This window comes from Equus asinus, chromosome 7 (genome assembly GCF_041296235.1).
Source record: "Equus asinus isolate D_3611 breed Donkey chromosome 7, EquAss-T2T_v2, whole genome shotgun sequence".
Lineage (NCBI taxonomy): Eukaryota > Metazoa > Chordata > Mammalia > Perissodactyla > Equidae > Equus > Equus asinus.
In genome coordinates, this window is record NC_091796.1 from 63,659,968 (window position 1) to 63,685,620 (window position 25,653).

Sequence of the window (25,653 nt, forward strand, 5' to 3'; positions counted from 1 at the left end):
AGATGAATCATATACCTATGCCTTATAAAATTAGCCCTAACCCTCAACTCGGGGCAGCAGCAGGAGCTCTGACTGCCCGTGGGTCCTGTCCCCACGCACCAGCTCTGCCTGCCCATGGGTCCTGTCCCCATGCCAGCGGGGGCAGCAGCAGTGGCTCTGCCTGCCCATGGGCTCTGTCCCCATGCCAGCGGGGGCAGCAGAAGCGGCGGCAGCAGAAGCTCTGACTGCCCATGGGTCCTGTCCCCATGCTATTCTATACTATTCTCTAAATAAAAGAGCACTACTGCCAGATCTTGAGAGTCTAAGAAATCTTTCTTTCGACTCCTCGGCTCACCGACCCCGCATCAGCGCCATTACTCAGGCGCTTGAAATTTTTGAAACACATAGTGAGGTTAACTCCCGTCGTAGTGAGGCTCATTATGAGGACGTTCCGGTGGAAGAAAAAGATAAAAAGGAGGGATCTTGCCTCCTGATGAGACTTCTAAGTCTAGTTCAGATTCTAAGGAGGATAGTGATGAGGAGGAAAAAGAAGATAAATTGATTTCCAAAATGGCTACTGCCTTGAAACCTCAGCAGCAGGGCACTTGTTTCAATTGCGGGCGGTGTCTGGACGTTTGACTGTATGGACTAATAATTTTACCTTAAATGTGTCTCAAAGTTCTAGATCTTTTTCAGGTTCATCTGCATAAGAATAACACCTACACTGCAACTGCTTGTGTCAAATTTCCCTATTCCTTATTATCAGGGAAGATTATGTTAAATGTTACAGAGGGATATGTAAATTGTACTGCTGATTGTGTCTTTACTCAATGTGTAAATGAAACTTGGTGGGAGAAAATCGAAGATACCAATGTCGATGAAAATAATCCATATCCAATCTATAAATGAAAATTTGGGTGAGTTTATTCTGAGCTTAAATCTGAGGATTATAACCCGGGAGAGTCTTTCCACAAAGGAACAGAGCACTCCAAAGAAGTGGGGGTATAAGGGTGGTTATATACCCTCAAAGAGGATGTTTCACATAGGATTGAAATGTCCCTTTTACAATAGTCGCGAGACTGCTCTGTCGGCACAGCGATTGATGGAAATAGCAGGTAGGTCTGCTGTCGGTGAACACAGCAGGGTGGCAGTCTGTTGTCTCCAGCTGGGTGGTCACAGGTGAGCTGGGAGGTGAGTGCAGCAATCAGTTCCTAGCCTAACGAAAAATGCTTATCCCTAAGGAAATGCTAATGTGGGGGGAAGTTGCACCTTTATCTCAAGGGCCTTTGTTCTGGCCATAGGAAATGTCTAAGTAGATATGCAATGCGTGCTCAATAGCCACAGTCAGGCCCTTTTGAAAAAAAAAAGGCCGAATTAGGTTTATACCAAGTGGCTTCCTCATATACTCCAATATATCCTATTGCTTGCCATTTTTATTTGTCACCAAGAAATCTGTAATAATTGTAAAAGCTCGTTCCGAGCTTTGGATGCCTGTTAATCTGACATGTCCTTGGTCTGACTCTTGCTGTTTCACATCTGTATGATGCCCTTCAAGTTGTTCTACATCGCTCCCGTCGACTAGTGGGATTGATCGTCGTGACTATCCTTGCGGTTGCATCCGTTACTGCGATGGCCGCTGTGGCCAGCCTGGCACTGCAGCAAGAGATACAAACTGCGGACTTTATCAGGGAATGGCATAAAGACTCTCATGCCTTATGGCAACAGCAAAAGGACTTAGATGCTCAATTAGCTACCAATGTAATTAACTTGCAACATACTGTATCTTGGTTAGGAGATCAACTGACAGTTCTTGCTACCCGCAGTATATTGAAATGTGATTGGAATTCTACACAAATGTGTGTCACCCCACTGCATTTTAACATGTCAGAAGGATGGGAAAAGATTAAGCGCTCTTTACGGGGTCATCAGAATTTAACTGCAGAGATAATGCAACTTGAACAATCTATTGCAGACACTTTCAGTAAAGAATTGCCTAAATTGACTGGGGATGACCTGTTAAAGGGACTGGAGGGGTTAAACCATTTGAATCCCTTGGGGCATGTAAATACGCTATTGTCTACTTCTTTGGGAAATCTGGTGCTAATATTGATTTTATGCTTACTTCTCTATGTAGTCTTCCGGCGCTGGAAAAAGCGACAAAAACTAAAAAGTATCGTTAAGACCGTTGCGCATGCTGTCCATCAAAATGCTAACAAAAGAGAGGGAGATGAAGGAGACCTGGCATGAAATGTGGTTGTTCTTGCACGCGAGGCATCCACAAGACTGGCTGGACTTTTCTGCAAACAGAATGTTCTGCCTGGTGAACTCACAAGGCCCCAGGGAAAACATTGCTTGCAAACAAGAATGTTTTATCAGCTCCTCAAAAGGAGCAAGCCTGGGACCTTGGGAGTTTGAAACATTATGAAGGAACCTGTTATGAACAGATGTGTAGGGGAAAGGTCATTATTGTGGGACCCTTGCGCAGGCTTAGGTCGCTGACTCACTGCTTTGGCAAAAGGCCGGCTTTGTTTAGGGGCTATAAGAATAAAGAGCCCGGCTAGCTCGGGGTATAGAGGAGAAGAAGGCTACTGCACAGCAACAGGTGTTCGTGTATTCATTTCGTCAGCAACACTCAGGCAGCAAACTTGATCAGTAAATTCCTGCAAAGTAAAAAGTGGACACGTGAACATTGCAATAAATCATATCAGAGTGAATTGAAGACTGTTCAGATTCTTCAAACACTTTAGTATCTCTGGTTTGAAAACTGATGCAACTTTACAAAGTGAATATCTACAAACTTAGAAGTAGTAAACTTAAAGATCATTGCAGTTGACAGAAAAGAACTTTTTCATATGAAGTTTCAGAAGAACCACGTGTTGATGAGGAAGACAATTTTAAAATTAATATTCCATGTGATTGAATATATAGTGGTAGAACGAATAAAAAGGCATTTTGAATTATATACAAATCCAGAGCCCACTTTTGCTGATTTATACAACCTCCACAGGTTATGGGAAGTGTCAGAGGAAACATTAAAATACCGAAGTACAAATTTACATTTACAATTAAATTCAGATTACGTGGAGTTGATTTGTTTGAAGAGGTAAATCTTTTTAGGAAAACTATTCCACACCAATCATCAGCTCTAGGTGTAGTAAAATTTACTTTGAAGTAATTTATCAGAAATCCATCCGATGTTGTCGTAGCTTAGCAAATATTCTTAATGGCTCCACTGATGTTTGCAGCAACAAAAAGATCCTTCTCAACTTCATAAATTAACGTGATTTGCAATTTTGCATTTGCCAAGAGCAACTGATATTGCTTTCAACGACATCAATTAAAAATAAAAGTTGCCAAAAGTATACATTTTCATGACATAATAAATGAATTTGTATAAGTGAGCCAGAAAAATCTTATGATCTATTTAGATATAATATTGAGAAAGTGTTGTGTGTTCTATGTATTATATAAAGTAAGACACTGAAAAGATTGTTTTGTAATGTGTAAATGTATGTTGTTACTTATGTGTCTTTTTTACTCCTATTATGTTTTATAAGTAAAATATTTTAAAGGAAAATGCTTTCTATTTTAGTGCCTTTAAATGCCTATTTTCCTCTGCTTTTAGCATAAGGGGTTCTGAACTTTCATTTTGCAGTGGACCCCACAAAAGATGTAGTGGGGCCTGCAGATGTGTAAAAGGTTTTCAGCCCTCCTGCAGGCGTGACAGCTCCAGTGAGTAGACAAGGCCTGTAGCCAGCAGAGGGGCCTCAGCTCCAACCACACGCGTTGACTCAGATGGGCCTCAGCAGCTGCGGGGGCCCTGCCCTGCTGGGACCTGCTTCCTCTGCCGAGTCCACGCAAGGATACCCGCCCCCGCCAAAGGCAGCGCAGGCCCCCAAGCAGCAGGCATGCCAAGACAAGCCCCACCCAGCAGTACGAAGACACACCCGTCCACAGCAAACTACCCTCATTGTAGCCTGGAGGGCAGAGGAGATGTGGGTAACTGCAGAAGGTGCCTTTTAAACCTGAAATACCTGAGAAATCCCAGTGTTTCAGTAGATTATTTTTCTATCTTAAGCAGAAATGGAAACGTAAAATAGAAATTAATGGAATTTGTTGGAAAATGAGGGAGGATATGCTTGCGTACTTGTTTCCTGGCACAGGCAGTCCACGCCCAATACAATGTTTCTCCTCGTGATCTTCAGATGGGTCTTGTGGGAGGCAGGGTAGCCTTGGGGAGAGGGCAGAGGGAAACATTATTTTTAAAACGATATTTATTAATAAAAGGTCTATAGTCCAGAAGGATGAAAAATGAAAATTTGTCTCCCCTGTCCCCACCTGGAGGTAGCTTATAAAAGCGCTTACTTGGGCACAATTGAATAACTTCTCAATGTACATTCAACCATCTTTCTCTCTTATCTTTTTTTTTAAATGTTTTTTAACCCGACTGGGGACTTTCCTATAGAGAGTTCCTCAGATTGCTCTATTCACTTAGCAAGGCATCTTGGACAGCTTCCACTGTCGCTACATTTGGGAGATCCTCATTGGGTCATTGATTTCCCAGTTGAGATCCTTCCTGACAGCTCTTCATGTTTCCTGACATTTCCTGTTTTGGGCAATGGTGAAATGAAACTAGATCTTAGATCCCCCTGGGCCAGGGTATTTGCAGGACATGCTCCAAGACGTGAAACCACGGGGCGCATGGGAGCACGCAGGATCAGTGCTGACACATGGGGCCAATGGCACTGCAGAGAGACAGGCAGGGTGTTTGTCACCACGGCAGCTGTGCATTCTGAGAGACCGGAGGAGCCTCCATCCCCGAACATCTCCTCCTGCAGGGGCTCGCCCTGCATCATCTCACCTCCACCCTGGTAGGTCCTCTCTGCATCCTCATCCTCCTCCCCAGCTCTAGCTGGTCCCCACTCCCCTTGCCTGCACTATCACAGCACCCTTGGCTGCCTCCCTGGCTGCACTCTCCTGCAGCCTTCAGGAACACCAGGCCCTTACCCTGTTTGGGACTGAAACCAAGGACAAAGGAGTTAAAGTTTCCCTGGATTAGGATGAAACGGTGCCTGTACCCACAAGGTTAAGGGGAAACAAAGTAACGAAGTTTCTGAGCTTGCCTTGCAGAACAGCAGGAGGACAACTGACAGAGAGCAGCTTGCTGACAGCCTCCACCTGCCTAAGCATCTCCCAGGAACATTGAGAAGCTACAATGACGGACTGAAGCTTTACGTGTCACAGACTAAAGATCCACCACATGCAACACATAGAATCCCCCATCCCCCTGAACTTGCCCACACAGCCCATGAAGAAACATGAAAGACAGTCGCCCCTGCACAGAGGACTCCTAGAACTTCAGCCCCCAAGGTCACAGGCTCCCCTCCCCATCTTACTCTCACAATGTGCTTTGGAAAAACACGTAGAACTGCACATAGGCAAGCTAATCTGTAACCAGTAGAAATAATAATTTGTTAGCAGAAAATGTATGTCCTCTGCCCAAACTGTTCCTTCTGTCCCAGATAAAGAAGGAACTGAGAGATTCCTCAGGAATGTTGCATTCAGCAGATCCACTGTGGAGAGGTGCCCAATGTCCTGTGGTCACCCATCACCTGACATTTCTGAGCCCCCTCCCCAACCCGGTTTGCCTTATACATGTCATTTCCAAATCAGCTCCTTTTAAGATGGGTTTTTTAGGATGATAGTCCACCATCTTCTGATTTGCTAGCTTATTGCTTATTAAGGTTTTTTCTCTACCACTCCCTGCTTGGCCTTTTACCTTGTGGTCAGCAGATCGAGCCCTTGGTTGGTATCAGGACTAGCTCCTGATCCAGGTATCATCCAGACCATGGCTTCCTCCTTCAATGCTTTCAGTGGCCTCATGTTCAGGGTAGACTCCTCTGTCTGCATCAGTGTTAGTACTGGGAGAAATTAACCATCTCATCTGTATTTCTAAGTTCACTGGCATAAAGTTATTTACAGTAAAATCTCATATAAGTTTTTTTTTTTTTGAGGAAGATTAGCCCTGAGCTAACATCCGTGCCCATCTTCCTCTACTTTATATGTGGGACACTTGCCACAGCATGGCTTGATAAGCGGTGGGTAGGTCTGTGCCTGGGATCCAAACTGGCGAACCCCAGGCCACTGAAGCAGAGTGTGCAAATTTAACTGCTACAATTTTTAAAAATATGTATATCTAATTATTGCCCTTTTTTTTTGCCAAATAGTTACTTTCTTTCTCTTGATATTCTTGACAGAGATTTGTCCATGTCATTAGTTTTGCTGAGGCACTTCATTTTATTTTCCTCTCATAAATATCTGATCTGTATTTTCTCCTTTCAGTAGCTTTGGGATGATTTAGATTTGAAAGCTTAAATAATTTAAATTCCACTCTTATTATTTACTAAACATGTTTAAAGCTGTATCCAAATTTCAAAAACCCCCAATTAAGGTTTCTAATGGATCCCTCTGTAACAGAGGGTTTGCCTTGAGGTCGCGTGGGAACCAAACACAAAAGCAGAGAATGGCTTCAAAGAACAGTCTTTACTCCTTTTCCTAAGTTCATTTTATTTTGAGAGAAAAAGAAGGAGAGATGAGGAAAGAGCAATAAGAAGGACTTCTGATCCTCTGGTTCTGGAGGACTGAGGACCAGGAAGGTTCCTGGGTGACAGACAAGGTCGCACTGCCCGGGGCTCCCCAGAGATGTCTGAGGTTTGATCCTCTGAAGCCAGCTTGCTCCTGGGTTTACTCCCTCAGCTGCATGTAGCCCTGGATCTGGCATGAAAATCTCTCTGGCCCAGGCTTAGGACCCCCAGCCAAGAGGCGACACGCCCTCTCCTGGGAGGGCTGAAGCCCATCCTTGCGGAGGCCTAACCAGTGTTCCCTCCTGGGTCCCCTCCTTGAGCCCAGGGCCACTTTAGAGTTCTTCCATCTGAGACTTTCTCTCCCAGCAGAGCTGACTCATGCTTTAGATAAATCTGCCATGTTTAAAACACCTTGTGGCTTCTGTTTCGTGAATTTTTTCCTCCTTCTTGCTGATCTCCATTTTGTGATTTTTCTGCAAAGAATCTATGGTACTCGTGTAATGTATTTAAAGATCCCATTCCAACTTCACCTCCCCCCTGAAGGTTTTCCTGATTTTGCAGCCTGGTGAGTTATTCCCTTCTATGTGTTGCTTTAATGTGCTTTTTGAGATATGCTAATAATCATAATATTGGTAATGGAAATAATCACAGTGTGTGAGCATTATTGGACACCTTTTCATGGGCCGGGCACTGTGCTGTTGTACAGATGTTGGCTTGTGTAATCTTCATAATTCTCGGAAGTAGATGCAGTTATTCTTCCCACTGAGCAGTTGAGGACAGCCAGGCTTCAGAATGCTGTGGCTGGCGTAAGGACACCCACCCAGCAGGCGTCCAATCCTGAGTCAGACTCCAGTTGGTCTGGCCCTAAAGCCTGTGTGTGGAGCCACTGCCAGGCATGGTGCTGGGTGCTGGGAATCCAGTGTGAGGGGAAGCACCTCGGAGAGATGAAGAAGTCTATGTACATGAAGAAGCAAATCCCCAGGAAAATTCCCTGGAAATCAGCCATTTGGATCCCTCAGCCACCATGCCACAGAACTACAGCACTGCAGAACTGGAAGGGACCTTTGGATGGGCCCTCCCTGTTGGCCCAGAGAGCCAACAGACCCAGAGGTGGGACCCCTTGATGGATGCCTGGATGGGACAAATGTGAGGTCACAGGACATCGTCCATCCTCTTTCTTTTCATGGACTAAAAATAAAACTAGAAGACTGAGTGCTTATTCTTGTATACCCTGCAGTAGTTCATTCATTTATTCAGCCAACATTCACTGAGGCCCAACATTCACTGCTGGGTTCTGGGAACACATGGCTCGCTCCTCAAGGTCCAAGTGGAGAGAACACACAGCAAACCACCATAGAATGGGTCTCTCATTCATCTCTGTATCTCCAAGCCCTGCCCAGAGCCCAGCACACAGTAAGGCTCAATAAATAGCAACTGCCTTGGGCAATGGGACAGTGTAGGGGTTGCGTCGCTGACATTTGGAATCCGGGAAGCTGGGTTTGAATCACGGCTTGTCCACTTCTGTGCTGTGTGACTCTGGGCAGGTCACATCATCTCTCTGAGACTCGATTTCCTAGTGTGTAGCATGGGAAATGACATCACAGGGACCTGTGGGAGTATCAGGAGCTGATTCATGAAAATAGCCTGGCACACACTGAGTGCTGGCCAAGTTACAGCTAAGTTACAGCTACTGGAGTTAATGTCTTCACCATGGTGCCAGAGCCTGAGAAACACTCCGGTCTCCACTCCCCTTCTGGGAGGTGAGAAGGACTGACCAGATCGCCTTTCTGTCTCGTCTTCACCAGGATCCTGGACTCAGAGGCGGTGGTGCCTCAGGTGAGTGCAGAGCAGCCATGAGCTTGTTCAGTACCTGTCCTGAGTGCAGGCTTCTGGCCAGAAAGATGTGGGCTGTTGTGGGTCTGGGGGAGCGGGGGCCAGGGGATCCACAGGCTTTGGAGCAAAAGCAACTGGAAAAATGGACACGCACCATCCCAGCACTCTGCTCGGGGCCGCCCCAGTTGCCCATCACCACTGGAAGGTGCACGGCACCCTGCTCAGGGCCGGTCCCCGTCGCCCACCACTGGACAGCGCACAGCACGAGCACAGCTCAGACCCAAAGAGCAGACAGAAGAGGAGTTTAAAGGTTCTGAGCCGGCGTCTGTTTGGATGCTCTCAGCTGTGTTACACCCACACACACCTGCACATCCCTGTGGACACTTGACACACCTGCAGAGATGCACATGCTCAGAAACACACACATGCCATACATGAGTTACATGTAACAAAAGTTACACTGCCCCACAGACAGGCAAACACGCTCAGACACACACATCATACACCCAGAGACATGCAAGAAGATGCAATGCAACGCCCCCAGTACACACACTGAAAGACTCACTCATCCACAGGAGACATGCACCAAAGTTACACTGCAACATCCAGACACACACACTCAAAGACACTCCCATGCACACTGAGACACACTGAAATGTACACTGCAACCAACACACCCAGATACCAACACTGAGAAACACACACATATACACAGAGATACAATCAAGTGAGCAACACTACACACAGGCACACACACTCAGAAACATGCGTGTACACACAAAGATGCACAGTTTATGCTGCAATACCCATAGGTACACACCCACAGGTACACACCCACAGAAACACACATATACACACAGTGCAAATATATCCTCTAACACTCTCACACACATGCTCAGAAGCTCACACAGGGACACAGAGACACTCACAGAGGTTAAACAATGATGGATACACACACATAGAAACACAGAGACAAGCAAGTGTGCAATGCCATACACACATATGGACATAGAGACACATACAAAGGCACATTGAAAACCATGTAGATAGATATGCCTGTAAGCACAGAACCCAAGTTCACACTCATATAGTTGCACACAGGTGTACACTCACACACATGCAGGCATTCATAGACACCCACACAGATAGGTAGAAACAGCACACACAGCTCCCAGAGCTTGCACCCAGGCAGATGTGCGCTTCTTACACACAGGCATCACTACACAGACCCTCCCAGCACTCATGTGCATCTGTGCAGCCAGGCACCTGTTGGTCACAGGCACAAACCAACTCACATACACACAACTGCTTAACACTCACGAGCGCATACAAATACCCATACTCACACTGACTCACACAGGCACGCATTCTCTTGCAGACATGCACACACACACATACTCATAAATCCATGGACATGCAACCTCACAAGTACACACCCATATTGACACTATTCTCACAGGTGTGCACACACACTTAAGGTTTTTATGTAAGTCATACTCACACAAGCACACGTGCACAAGCCTGTATGAGAATGCACATATACGCACACATTCACACACGTCTACACAGACACACATATCCGACTCGACCAGGAAGGAAGCCTGTTCATTTTCCGAGTCCTCAAAGTCAAGATTGAGCAGGCGTGTGGCAGCGTTGCCCCTGTCCCGGTCCCTGCTGCGTGCCCAGTGACTCACTCCGTCAGCCCAGAGGAGGCCAGCCTTCCCCTTACCTTCAGTACGGACCCTGGGGAACGCTAGTTTTGGGAGGACATAGGTGTCCCAAGCCTCAGAACCACTCAGAAAGAAATAAGCCTGGCCAATCTACTCCCTTCCCCTCAGGACAACCTCAGGAACCACACACAGACACACACGCACACACACACACATACACACACACACGCAAGGCACTTTCCCCAGCATGGCTGTTCCTGCAAGGAACAGCAGCCTTGCCTGCTCAGATGGCCTCAGCTGACTGAGTGCCTGACATCCAGACATACTGAACTTCTCTGCCCTGGGTCCCTAGGCGGCTGCAAATGTGCCATGGAGACAGCTCACCTCCACCTCCTGTTGTCATGGTGACGGAGCAGCTGGACGCATCCAGTCTCCCAGGTCGCCTTGGGCTCCCCAGGAGGAGCTGCTGGTCCAGCAGGGCTTTTATGGGGAAGCAGCGAGGGGGCAGGGACTGCAGGTGTCAGGCGATTGGAGAGAACAAGGGCCTGCTCCCAGTCAGGGACCGCCTGTGCTCAGGTGGGACAGGGCCAGCCTCCCTGGGGAAACGCACCGCAATGTCCACAAGCAGGACTCAAAAGCAGACAGCCCTGCTGCTGCGTCTGGGGAGCTCCAGTCTTCACAAGACACACTAAGCACTTTCCACACCCCAGCTCAGTTCGTCCCCAACACCCTCCCGAAGTGAGAACTATGAACTCCCCATTTTACGGTAGGGGGACTGAGGTTTGGAGGCTGAAATGACTGGTCACACTCAGATGCCTCTGAGTCCCAAGTCTCTTAAACACTGAATTACATCACCTCCTGGGATTTTAAAAATCTCATCTGCGACAGTCGCTCAGGGCCATAGAGTGTCTGAACTGGGATTTCTGAGGATACACAAACTCTCTTCATTTTACAGAAGCAGCAACTGGGGCCCAGACAGGTCTAGTGATTTGCCCAAAGTCACACAGCAAATTGAGGGCAGACTTGAAGCTCAACCTCCTGACTCAGAGATGGAGGTTCCCCAGGACAGCAAGCACCAGCCTCTGACACCGTGGAGGAATCCCCAGATCTTGGCAGCCTAGGGAAGCAGCTCCTAGTCTGGCCCCAGGTGAGAATCCCAAGCAAGCACAGCAATGTTCCCCAGAGGCAGACACCCAGCCCAAGCAGGTTATAACAGGCCAGGGGACTATGTGCAACCTTTGGGTCATGGCCAGGACCACCCCCACTCCTGCCTCATTGACCAACCAGTCCCTGGAGATGACCCAGCCCTGGGCTGGATGCCATTGAGGGGGCTGTGACCACAGGGGTGGCTCCAAAATGATCCTCAGATAGTAGGTGGCCTCTTCAGGGCACACTTTTCATTCAGAGGACAAATAATCAGGCTAAACTCATGAGCTATGTGCTGGGCTCGGCAGAGCCTCCAGGGGCCTGGAGTGTTGGGACCCCCCCACATCCTCAGCACTGGGGATGAGAATGCCAGGAGCTCCGGTCCAGCTGTCCCTCCCAGCCCATTTTCTGCAGAAAGTTTGGATTTCCCCAGGTTCCAACCTGAATGTTCTCATGGAGCAGCCAGGAAACCTTCCCCAAATCTCATGCTCATCTACAGAGCTGCAAGGAACAGGACATGAGCCCCTCCTCTCCTGGTGTCTCTGCCAAGGAAGTGAGTCTGCTCCTGCGATGACACGTGGGACTGCTGGAAGGGCTGGGATGGCGGTGATCTGGCTGAGTGCATCCCCTGCCCCCAGTTCTCTCTCCCTGTCCTTACACACACGCACGCACCAGAATGGACGTAAGCAAGCCTGCAAAGGACTCTACACAAAGCCCATCACCCAGGCAGCCCTGGGTGCAGATGACAGGGACCTCGCTCACCAGAGCATCACCCGGGCAGCCCTGGGTGCACATAACAGGGACCTCGCTTACCAGAGCATCACCTCAATAAACACTTTGTAAAGTCAACCTGAAAATAGGACCAGCTCCTTCTCTCTCGGAACTCTGAACTGGCCAAGAAAGAGGCAGTGGTGGGGGGCTGGGGGCTTCTTCATGAATCAAATTAAAGGGGCCCACTGCCTTCCCCCTGGCCCCGCTCAGCCTGACAAGCCTTCAAGTGCCTGCCTTTGCGGATCCAGTGGGATGCTTGGCCAAGCCGGTATGTCCCGCTCTCTGCCAGAGGAGAGAACACTTATCATTTACCCAGAGCCAGGCTGTTACCAGTCTGGCTTCTTCACTCATCTGGCTCTGGGTAAACCAGCCTGCAGAGAAGCAGCTGGAACTGGAGTCCCAGATGGGGAGCGGGAATCATTTCACAGCATCTTTGCATCCCACTCCCTTATGCAGTCCTCTTACCAGCCCTGATCTGAGAGGTCTCAGCCATGCGCAGACTCTGCCAGCAGAGCCCAGCAGGCACCTGGGGGCTCTCTGCAGACTCCCTGTGCCGCCTGGCGCGCTCACTCTGTGGCGCCTTCCAAGCTGCCAGCGATGGACCAAGCAGAGTGGAGTCCGGTTTTCCTTTCTACCCCCAGGGCTCTCCACCCAGCTGGGGCTGTTACTCTGGGTCTGGTACAAGGGGCATCCTTCGTGCCTCCTGCGGGAAAGTGGAAGGGTGTGCATCCAGGATTGCAGCAGCAGTGACAGCAGCGGTGGCTGGGGATGAGAAGGTGGTGGTGATGCCAGCCAGCGAGCCAGGGAGGTGGGCACAGGGGAGAGGAGGTGAAAGCCGGGCTCCTGCATTTCTGCAGCCCGAGGCGAGTGGCAGTGTGGGTGGCACATCCCCCTCTCGGTGTCCACACTCCATGACTTCCAGCCATGCACTCCACGCCTGTGCTTCAGCAGGTTCCCTCATCTCTGGCCCAGTTTCTTTTTTGTTTTTTAAATTTTGATAAAAATCATATAATATAAAATGTACTATCTTAACCATAACAATATCAATAGCATAAAATGAAGTGAGAGAGAATTAAAAGTGTAGAGTTTTGTATGCTATTGAAGTTAAGTTGGTATCACTTTAAAAAGACTATTATAACTACAAGACGTTTTATGTAAACCTCATAGTAACTATAAAGAAAAGACCCCTAGTAGACCTAGCAGATACACAAAAGATAAAAAGAAAGGAATAAAAGCAGACTACTTAAAAAACTAACAAATCACAAAGTAAGATAGCAAGAGAGGGAAAAAAGAACAAAGAACTACAAAAAAGTCAGAAAACAACAGAATGGCAATAGTAAGTTATTTCCTATCAATAATTACTGTAAATGCAATGGATTAAATTCTCCAAACAAAAATCACAGAGGAGCTAAATGGATTTTAAAAAAAACAGGATCCAACAATATACTCCCTGCAGGAGAGTCACATAGGCTGAAAGTGAAGGGATGGGAGAAGATATTCCACGTAAATGGGAACCAAAAGAGAGCACGGATGGTCACACTTATATTGGACAAGATGGATTTCAGTGAAAATCGGTCACAAGGGACAACGAAGGTCACGGCATAATGAAAAGGGATCAATTCCTGAAGATGTGTCTGGCCGCATGCCCAGTTGCGGAAGCAGTGTGGGGTAGCTGCAGGGAGACCAGAGAAAAGACCCAGAGATGGTGTACAAGACACAAGGGTTTATTGGAAGTTACTTACAGAGAGCGTCCAGTGCTGGCCAGCTGCCTGGAGTTGTGCACCTGCACCCACACCTGCCACCAGGAACAGGGAGGGGGTTGCTTATATAGGGAGGGGAACAAAAGGCCACATGCTTGCCAAGAGGGACTGTCCCTGCATGGCCGCATTCCAAGGAGCAGTAGCCCACATGGAAGGGCTCTGTGCTCCCTCAGAACATGATGTTCATTGAGAGAAAAAGTTACAATACCGGATGGTTGGCATCCTGCCCAGAGGGGGCGAGAAGGACACATGGTTAAGATAGGGCACATAGGCTAATGCCGCTATAGGATATAACAATAGTAAATATATATGTACCCAACATTGGAGTACCTAAATAAGTAAAACAAATATTGACTAAACGGAAACGGGAAATAGACAGCAATACAATAATAGTAGGGGACTTCATCACTGCACTTTCAACAATGAGTAGATCATCCAGACAGAAAATCAATAAGGAAACAACAGAATGAACAACGCTATACCAAATGCATCTAACAGAGACATATACAACATTCCATCCGAGAGCAGCACAATACGCATTCTTTTCAAGTGCACACAGAACATTCTCCAGGTTAGAGAATATCATGGGCCACAACACACTCTTGAACAACCAATGGATCAAAAAGAAATCAAAAGGAAAACCAAAAGATACCTTGAGACAAACAAAAATGGAAATACAACATGCCGAATTTCAGGGATGCATTAAAAGCAGTTTTAAGAAGGAAGTTTCAATTCAGCTCCTTCCAGGAAAGAGGAAAAAGGAAAGAATAAACCTGTGGGGCAATGATTCATGAATGAAGCCACACACATACTAAATAGAAAGCCATAACCGTATATGTTGACAATGGAGACAAAGAGAAAGATCGAAAGAACAGTCACTGAAGAAATGTTTTCTGCAACATATTGTATGATTCCAATTATACAGCATTCCAGAAAAGGCAAAAATTAAGCAATGAAACAATCACTGGTTGCCAGAGGAAGGAAGTAGGGTTGAAGGTGAAGCATGGGAAGCGGTGGTTTAAGCTGGAGAAATTATTCCCTATGATACTGCAATGGTGGATACATGACACTGCATTTGTCAAACTCATAGAACGTTACAAAGACTAAACCTTAATATATGCAAATTTAAAAGCTCATTTTGGAAGTTGGGTCTTGCTAGGATGGAAATCAGATTTTGGCAAAACAATATAACTGTATTACAAATGTATAAAACAATTCACTGAAGGGGGTGGAGGTAAAACGTGCTGACCTACGTAACTTTGGAAATGAGTGGAACCTGTAAGATTTTAGGCAAAATAAGCTTTATATTAGCATTTTACTCTAGTTGATACAGTTGTTTCCCACCGGAGTATGGGTTAACAATTCCAATACTACTATACACGTATAGTCAAACTGCACAACCAAGGAAACGGATGGTGGGTGGTTGGAAGTGAGGTTTCTTGCTGTTGGAGTGGGAGACTATAGATAAGCAAAGAAACAGGCTAGAATGATCTGTGTGGTAATGGATTAGAGTCAGGCACATCAGCATGAACTCACGTTGGCATAATAAAGATACATATGACCATGTTTAGAAATACTTACATATATGTGCATATAACTGGTTAGTATACATGCACACATATTTCTCCTTGCTAAGTCAGCTGAGAGGTTCTAGAAGCAACAACATCCCAGTGGCAATGAGCTCACCTAACACCCAGATCTTGGTATCTAACATCATTCTCCAACTAAAGGAACCAAGTCTCCTTAGAGAAATGACAGATTCTAGAGCCAGAGCAGGAATTATACAAGATGAGCCTGGACTATCTGGTAGTTCCAGAAAGTAAGGAAATGCTCAAAAATCACATTTATTGAGACATGTAATGTAGGAGCTGATTGAAACAGGTACCAATGACCAAAGCTGGAACAATTTTAGCAATAAAATGAAGGAATTAGCATCGTTCCAATTTTAGCATATGTGCTGCTGAAGTGAGCAAGATGAATGAATTAGTATTGGATTATAACTCAAAGTTTAAAATAAATATCCAATCTGCTCTATTGATAAAAGTGCATGAATGAGTGAATAAATAAACACACAGATCTCTTGTGCAGAAGAATTGTTAGGCAGATCATGTTCCCTAAATGAATGAAAGCATAACACCCCACTCCTTAAGTGTAGACTGTGCATAGTGACACCTTCCAAAGAATACAATGTGAATGGGGGAAGAGTAATTTTACAGTGGGGAAACCTGACAAACCTTACACCATCCGGTTGATCAAGGATCATCACCAGTGAACAGTCATGTTGATTGTATGTACTCTTGATATGCTATGATCCTCTGTCAAAAACATATAACATAGTCAAATCATGAGTAAAACATGAGAAAAAACCCAATTCAGGGACATTCAACAAACTATATGACCACTGCTGCTTTGAACTTTTTTTCTTGCTGAGGAAGATTCGCCCTGAACTAACATCTGTTGCCAATCTTCCTCTTTTTGCTTGCGGAAGATTTGCCCTGAGCTGACATCTGTGCCAATCTTCCTCTATTTTGTATGTGTGTCACTGCCACAGCATGGCCACCAACGAGTGGTGTAAATATGTGCCTGGGAGCCAAACCTGGGCTGTGGAAGTGGAGCACACCAAACTTAACCTCTAGGCCACAGGGTCAGCCCCTACTTCAAACTTTTAAAGTTATCAAAAACAAAAACCATCTAAGAAACTGTTACAGCCATAAGAAGCCTAAGGAGACACGATGGATAAATATAATGTGGTATCCTGGTCAGGATACTAAAACAAAAAAAGGGACATCAGGTAAAAACTAAGGAAATTGAATAAAATATTGACTTGAGCTTGTAATACTATATCAATATTGGTTCATTAACTGTATCAAATATACCATGTTAATGTAAGATGTTAATAATAGGAGAACCTGGGTCCAAGATATATGGGAACTCTCTGTAGTATCTTCACATTTTTTGCAAATGTAATTCTACTCTAAAATTAAAAAAAATAAAAACCTGAGAATATCAAGGTAATTATAGCCATGTTAAAATTAATAGCACATGAAAATGGATAAATGCAGTATTTATGATATTAGGTAAATTATATAGTGTGTATTTCATATATATATACATACATATCAAATAATATAAAATATTGTTACATTAATTTCAGATAACTTGAGTATATTTTGTTAATATACATTTACTCCCCTTATTTGGTCCTCTAACAAACTGTGCACATTTCAGTGGTAACATTAGGCATCTGTAATGTACGGGCTTATGTATTTATTTGTCTATATTGCCAGCTAGAATCATTAGTTCCTCAGTGGGAGACACTGTTTCTTATGAATCTCCTAAAACCCATCAGTACCTAACTTGGGAACTTTTAAAACCGTTTAGTACAGCAGGATCCCAGCAAGATGGTGGAATAGGTGGTGCCCCGCCCTCTCACCCTACAGCTACAATAATTTGGCAGCCATCCATGGACAAAAATGCCTTTGAGGGAGCTTGGGATCCAAGTAGGAGATGTGAAAAAACCCAGTGCAACCCAAGACCAGGCAGGGCTGTTTTGAGAAGGCAGGCCTGTGCCCAGGTGGCCGAGCGGCTGATCATGGTCTACAGATCTGGAAACTGCCCTGTCCCCTGTGGGTAACTGACCCCAAAGAAATGGAGGTATCTAGAGCGCCTGACAAAAAATTCAAAATCATCATTGTAAAGAAGTTCAATGGGATGCAAGAGAACACAGAGTGACAATTAAACAAAATCAGGAAAACAGGATATGAACAAAATGAGTTTAATAAAAAATAGACATAATAGATGTCAGCACATTGGCAGAATGAGTTTTCTATCACATTCCCACCAAACAACACTGATCATGACATTCACCCATGGACAGGAGTGCCTTGGTGGAAGTCTGGGAGTCCAGCAGAGAAGTTCTAGCACACCATTGGAGCAAAAAAATAATCCGAGGTTGGATTCACTGAAGAAGATAAGAACAGTTTCACCTGGTCCACATCACCCCTTGCCCCCAAGGCGGCACAGCCCGGTGCCCAAAGACACCTTCTCGCCTGTGATCTCTCCCCGGGGAAAGGGAGAGCGTCCGAGAGAGCGCCCGAACCAAGAGGCTCAGCTCCCTCTCATTCATCCAGAAGAGTGAGGTGTGCTGCATGCCTGGCGGGTGGACAGGGGCTGGGAGAGCAGCGCCCAGGCTCTTGGAGGACAACGAAGGGATGCGGGTCCTACAACTGCTCCTCAGACTCCAGTAGGAAGCCTGCCCATGAGACCCGCGGGAGGCCGCCCCTGGGGATTCCCCAACTCGTCCACAGACACCTCCAACACGCGCACCTCACCTGCACGGCCCCCACTCTGCGGCTGCCTCCCTGTGCACACCCTGAGCGAAAGGCTTTGCAGATGGCTACTGAGCATGCGCAGGAAGCTGGCCCTCATCTGCAGAATTCGCAGAAAAACACGAACTTGAGCATTCAGCACCACCCTAGGGAAAACAAACAGCAGGCTGTCAGCTCTCGGCCTGGCTTTGCAGGATTGAGAGAAAGCAGACAATCTTAAGATTGCACTATTATATTTTGGCACATCCATAGATAGAATCTGAGAAAGCCTCAGAATCCCCAGCAGGGCTGACAGTGTATTTCTCTCCTAAAACCAGTGGGTCGAGTCTGGGGGAGTCACCCTCTTCTTCAGAGGTGAAGAGAGCAACGCAATTCTTCAGAGAATGTGAAAAATCAAGGAAACATGACCCCACCAAAGGAACACAGTAATTTCCCAGGAACCAACCCAGAGAAGTGGAGACGTGCGATTCTCCCAAAAGAATTCAAAATAGGTATTTCAAGGAAGCTCAGCGAAATATCAGAAAACACAGAAAAACAACTCAACAAAATCAGGAAAACAATTGATGAACAAAAGGAGAAGTTGAACAGAGCGATAGAAACCATAAAAAAGAACCACACAGAAATTCTGGAGCTGAAGAATATAGTGAATAAATAAAAAATGCAATAGGGAGCGTCCACATCAGACTTGAACAGGAAGAAGAAAGAATCCGCGAAGACAACCTTTTTGAAATTATCCAGTAAGAGGAGAACGAAGAAAATAGAATGAAAAAGAGTGAAAAAAGCCTACGCGAATTACGGGACACTAGCAAGAGAAAGTAGGGGCAGAGCAAAAGGGGTAAAGGGGCACCTGTGTACAGTGACAGGTGGCAACTAGACTTTTGGCGGTGAACACGATGCAGTCTATACAGAAGTTAAAATGTAATAATGTACACCTGAAATTTATATAATGTTATAAACCAATGTGACCTCAATAAAAAAATAAAACATGACCTTGAGACATGCTCCTGTGATGTTCTGTCATAAACTAAAGCAAACGTGATTGTTCATAATCATTTTCAGAAATAAAAACTTCGTTAGGCCTCTGCCTTTTCCAGTGTCTTACCAGCTCACTTCCAAAATGGCAAAGTAGCAAACATTATTTTTCAGATCGTAGCTACCAGTAAGAGACTGTGTTCATCTGAATTTTAATGAAAGATTGAGAAACAAAACAGAGACCTGAGTTCACCTAGTCTTTTTAAGATTAAAGGATAAAATAATTTATATTATATATTCTGTACATGTGTTAATTAAATAGTATATTACATATTAAAGAGGAAAAAAGATCACATATTCTCTTATTGAATTTTTCTCTATTTATAATGGTGCAACATATAATTGGTGAATTAGATAATTTATTCATGTATTCAAGATATATTTGAATGTCTCCTATTTTCTTGTGAATATATTAAAAACCAGACACAGGATAGTGGTTACACTGGACAAGATTTCTCCCTCAGAGTTCACAGCAAAATATAGATTAATTAACTCATAATCAAAAGAAAGTGTGTGCCAAGAAACCCAAGAAAATGTTCTTACTTTGACTAAAAAAAATCTCATCCACTTCTCCCACCCTCAAGAGTTGCTTTTACTTTATGAAATCCGTTAAAATATCCCCTTCAAAGTTTAATGTAAGGAATTAAACAGTGCATGTGTCAAGCACTCTGGTATAATATACTGAATCATGTTGACGAAAGTATAGTATTTGAAAAAATACTGAATGACATTCATGCGTTTCAAAAATTTAATTGTCTGACCACAGTTGCTAGTAAGTAGCCGTTGTAAAAGCAGATTTAATTTGCGGAAGCAAGAGTTTGACATCATATACTTGTACATTGACCTTTTTCTTTAAATTATATAATTAATCCATGTTCATTCTAAGTCATTCCTACTAATCTCATTTCTCCTGATAAAAATAAAAGGAAAAGGTCAATACATAGGGGTGATTGTAATTGTTGGTCACAGTGGGTAAATAGCATGACTAAGTTATTCACAGCCTAAGGATGTTTACCACCTTCACATACTATAATTTCAGCAAGCAAATTGGGAATCAGATAATGCTTTTCTCTACAAGTTGCATTTCATTTTTTTAAGTTGGGTTTTCTCTGTTTTCAACCAATGATAAACAGCCAGAGTTTCTTCCAGTTCTCTTTTGTTAACTCTTCTAAAGAGACTGGGTGACTATAACAATATTTTTTTTCATTAATCTTTCTTGCATCTCTTCTACTTTAGCTGAAATTTTGTAGTCAATTACATTCACAGAGATTAAGAGAAATGGAAATTCAAAATACTCATTTTAATCTCTAAACAACAAAACAACAAATGAGAACAACAGTATAACAAAGTCAGAAAAAATTGAAATAATACATTTTCAAAAATTACATTTGCATAGACTTTGTCATATTTAAAATGATACTTTCCGGTAGGGAAGAAAATTGAAATCTTATGTCTCAGGGCTAATCCTGAGATTTAACGTGGCAGTTGGAGAGCTTTGGTATAAAGGAAAGACTGTCAGTTAGACTCCTATTTAAAAAGACAGAGCTACAAGGCATTCACATTGGTCCTCCATGTCAACTGGCATACATTCTTTCTATTCATAAAACATAAAGCCACAGAAAATTCCCCTAGTACCTGGTGCTGTTTTCTCTGGGTTAAAAAGAAAACAGTCAATGTTTTAGAGGAAAGGTCTAAGTCTTAAATAGCTCTGACATGTTGACTGTTGCTGTGTCACTGGTCTGTTCACGTCCTAAAACACTGAAAAATGGAATTATTCATGGGGCATCCTATATAGGGAATCTAGTAGAAGAAACACCACCACGTAGGCTTTGGCAAGGTCGCCTCTAAAGAGAAATTTTTGGAGTAATACAACTGAAGTCTGCACAATTAACATATTTTAAAAAAAATCTTCTAGATGGTAGTATAATATTCTTCATAGCATTGTCGCGAAGAAACACGAACACGTGTGACCCCCTCTTTTTCTTTTGTTGGTTGACTTGTGCGGACATGTGGAAAGAGTGGACGGCTCCTCACCAAAGTGCTAACGGCCTGTGAGTGGGCCACTCTCACCAGCGCTGGTGCACTGCCCCTGTCTGGTTGGTTCTCTTCCGTGGGTAACAGGACAGAGAGCAAACACTGCGAAGCAGGGAAACAACCCGAAACTAACCATTTAAATCACAATGCTGAGGGTAAAGTCAAAGAAAGGGAGGGAGGGGGAGAGCGGGAATCAAGAACGCAGTGAGCAGCTGATAGCGATATAGCTCATAAAAGATTACGGTCATTAGGGGGAACACGTATTGGAAGAGGATATGGAAAAGAATGCATGTACTTAAAATCTACATTGTAATCCATACTTAAAACAATTTATGTTTAATCTACATTATATATATTTTTTATAATGGGCATACTTTGCTTTTTCTTTCCCTGTTTTGTTTTCTTTTAAACCTAAATGAGTAGGTTCCGAAAAGACAGCAGGAGCAGCCTCCCCTTTTCCCAGAGACCAGAGGGCCACAGGGACTGGGACAGGAGGGGGAAGAGGTCCAACGTTCCCATCTCTGCGCTGGTCTCCATAGATGGCATGGTGGAAGAGGTGGAGGGGCAGAGGGAGAGGAGGAGGTGGTCTGTCCTGGGCTGGAAGGGGTGAGGGGTGGAGGGGACAGGTCACCAACTGGATGCAGGGAATCTGTCCTGTCACATGGAGGTGCACATGGGTGTGCCGGGCTGGTTCAGCAGCAGCATTTTACACAACCAGCTGACAAATCCACTTCAACCATTTGTACCATTTGATAAAGGATGGCTCATGAGCATCTTCAGATCTGCTGGGTTCTCAATTAGGCATTTATTTAAAACTCCTTGAGGTCCTGAGCGAAGCTGCTGGTGGCAGCTTGGAAAGCAGCTCCTTCACAATACCATCCGGCAGTTGCAAGATGGCCAGAGCTGGCCAGCTATCCATCTGTGGCCGCTGCGGGGTGTCCAGGTGCTCTTTGCCTTGGGAAGATGCTAGGAGACTCTCCTTCCACCCCCCCCCCCCCGACCATGGCCCAGCCAGATATGGCCTCAGCTCCTTGGCATCAGGAGAGGGATGGGGTACCTTCCCACGGACAGCTTCTCCAGGGACAGGCCGTGCTCCTGATGCCTGACTGCACCGAGCAGTGAGTGTCTTGCAACTGCTCAGAGATGTGTAGGATCGAGTTCCTACAACGGGGTTGGCTGTGGAGTCAAGCTGCCCGTTCACCCCAAAATTGCACGGCTTGATCTCCCCTCTGCAGTTGACGAGGCTGTTAGAAGATTTCACATCTTGGTGCATGATTGGTGTGCTTTTCTTGGGGATACCCCAAGCCTCAGGGAATTGCAATGTGGAGCTTCCCCAGAATCTCTTGGGAATTCTCTTGGCTTCCTTCAATGCCTGGTCCAGAGAGCTCCATAGACGCCCATGATGTACGGGGAGTTACACTCATGCAGCATCTGCCGCTCGTGGATGATCTGGTCCCTGATGGCCAGCTCCATGTCCAGTGAGTCAGTTTTCTTGCCCCGATGAGGCCTGAAGTTCTGTGCCGGACTTTGGGGACATCCCGCTGTTCCCAATAACCAACAGGACTTAAGGAAGGATATGGTGTAGGTTGGAGATAGGAAAAATTCATTGAAAATAATTACTGAACATGTATATCAGAAAATGTGGAAAATAAGAGGTAAAGAAAACTCTTCTGAGGCACTTCTGCTCTCAAAGACGATGAAGCAACACAGACCATATTTTCTTCCAGCCCAAAATGACTAGAAAACCAGATAAAATATATAAAACAATTGTCTTCAGGGAACTAAAAAGAAGGTAAAGGCAGAGAATGAAGATAAAAGTAGAAGCAATTAAAAGAGAAAACCAAAAACAAGAAAGGAAAAGTTGGTTCTTTGTGATGGATAAAATTTATAAACTTCCAGAGTGATCATTAAAAAAAGTGTTCATACGGAGGCTGGCAATATTAGGAATTAAAGACGACTCCACACCACAGATCCTACAGACAAACAATGATAAGGGGATATTCTGACTACTTTTATGCTATTCAATTAGAATCAGCGTTCCAAGATTGTAGATAAACATAATAAGATATAAAATATACTATAATCACTATTATACATACAACATAAAGAAGGAATAGGAAGTATAATAAAAAATAGACCATGAAGGCAATCCTGCCAAGAAGAAAACAGCCAAATCAAACTTCTCACAATATGCACATATAAAACAAATGAATTAAACACCAAAAATGGGGGAAAATAGATCAGACCAGCAGAAAGAGCTGAAAGATGATGGATGTGAAGAAATATCTCAGAAACGACATGAGGAAAGTGTGACAGAAGTGTTGATACACTTCTAGAGAATAGGGAAATAATTGCTAATATACATCCAATCAGAACTACAGGGGAAACAGAGGGAATGGTGACCAACGGCAATGGGAATAATGATGAAAGTTCAAGGCTTGGCCATATACTTTTTAAAAATTTATTTCTCAATTTTTTATTTTGAAAAATTTCCATCCTACAGAAAAGTTGAAAGAACATTCATGTACTATTAACCTTGAACACAAGTAACATAGTGCCATATTTTCTCTCCACATACACTTCGTTTTTGGGGCTAGCCCATCTGAAAGAAGTTCGCAGATATCCTGACCTCACCCCTAGATACTTGAGCGCGCATCTCCTAAGAACAAAAGCATTCTTCTAAGAACCACAATATCATTATCATACCTGAGAAATTTAAGTCAACAGTATATCGTTACGCTTCCATGTTCAAATTTACCCAATCGTCCACAAAACGTACTATACAACTTTTTAAAAAATCCATAACCCTATCCAGTTCACAGCTGCCTTTAATGCAGATCAGTCCTTACGTCTTTTTTTTTTTTTGTCTTTCATGATATCGACATTATGGAAAAGTCCAAACAAACCACATTCTGGATTCATCGATTATCCAAGTGTTTCCTCACAGATTCCAGCTACCTGTTTTTGGCAAGAATGCTATAGCGCTGTTTTTCCAATAACCTCACAGCAACAGATGTATGTTTTCCCCAGTATTGATGCTAGAAATTTTTCCACGAAGCATCTATTAACATTTTGCAAAGGAGCAATGTTTCATGGAATACAGTTTAGGGAACACCTGAATTAAAAAAAAAAAGTGAAACGCACTAAAATGTTTGAGTTCGTAGAAGAAAAAGCAGGTAAAGATTAAAACTCATTTTTAAATTAACAAACTTCCTCATTTCCTTAAGTAATGCAAACTAAGCTTTCCTAAATTTTAACTTACCAAAAAACCACAAAACATTTCGCAGATGAGCAACCTCAAGCTTAAAGAAGTGAAGTAACTTTTCCCAACTTCTACCCTTACTGTATTTACTGTGTTCAAGAGCTGAGATTTGAAACCAGGTCTGACTGCTTCCATGTTCTTTCCACTAGATTCTCTGCTTCCTTAAGACTAACGTTTAATTATCTATAACTGAATATTCTTAGGTCTATAATTAATCTGGGGTAAAAGTGTGGTCTTTTAGTCTAAATAGTAATGAAACCGCTAAGACCGACCAATAATTTGCTTTTTTACTGTTCTATATTCAAAAGGAATCAACCAATATCAAGTAGATGAGGAAGGCGTAACTCCTCACAAATGCATGCAATTGAGCAAATCCTGTGTAGGGCCTGGGGTCCTGACTCCACATACTAATTATAATGCAGCCCCATTTATGACCAGTTCTATTCGCCATAATTTGATCCTTGCTCTTGCCTGTTGATGCTCTGTTTATATTACAGCAAACATTTGGGAGTCTTCAGTTTTCCCTAAAATTCCTAGGACTCAGGTAAAACTCAGGTTTTACTACTTATTACACACTCCAACAGGCTTTCAAAAAATTCATTACCGTTCTGCGCCGCAGTGACGCAGCCTATTGTAAGCACGTTCTACGTGATCTCCATTTCAGGCGAGAACCTGTCCCCCTCGGGCGACCTTCCCAGGGCCGGTCCTTGCTTTTGGTGCAAGAAATATTAATCAATACGAATGGGTAACTTTTAAGAGAAAAACCTGCGGGTCCTTCAGCCATTAAAAACCACGCCATAGCTTAAAAACTTGAGCTCCATTCTAGCTAAACGCTGAGCATTAATCCGACAGGCTGGTAGTTGCTCTGCGGAGTTTGAGTCTGCTTAACCTCACCAGTTGTCACACATCCCCTGTCCCGCCCTCTACCCCACACTCGAGGCTCCAGGCAGAGAAGAAAGGGGTCTGCGCGAGGCCGCCGCGGCCTCCGGCCCGGGCTGGACCCCCTTCAGTCTCCACGCTCCGCTAAACGCGGGGACAAGACGGGAGGGACGTTACCCTCCAGCTTCGGAGGTGCAAGATCCAACCCGCACCGCAGAAAAGTCAAAGCCGAACGAAAGGCTGTAACCCGCGCTCGCCGCTGCACCTCCCTATAGCCGCCGGCCTCGCGGACTGCCCACCTGCCAGCCGGGACATTTCGGCGACCCCGCCGCCGCAGGACCGGACACGCGCTGGACCCCGGCCCCGCCCCGCCCC

At 44.7% G+C, this 25,653-nt stretch overlaps 1 long non-coding RNA gene and 1 pseudogene across 2 annotated transcripts; both read right to left on the reverse strand.

Annotated features, from left to right (window-relative positions):
* Positions 1-371: 371 nt before the first annotated feature.
* On the reverse strand, positions 372-25,653 carry LOC123287045 (uncharacterized). Of its 2 annotated transcripts, XR_011504874.1 has the most exons (4): positions 25,578-25,653; positions 18,075-18,217; positions 4,127-4,210; positions 372-2,639 (listed from the first exon to the last, which is right to left on the reverse strand). It is a non-coding gene; the product is annotated as an uncharacterized lncRNA (long non-coding RNA). The 2 variants fall into 2 exon arrangements; XR_011504873.1 differs by lacking the exons at positions 372-2,639; positions 4,127-4,210 and adding an exon at positions 17,505-17,704.
* Positions 19,895-23,154, reverse strand: LOC139045779 (dual specificity mitogen-activated protein kinase kinase 2 pseudogene; annotated as a pseudogene).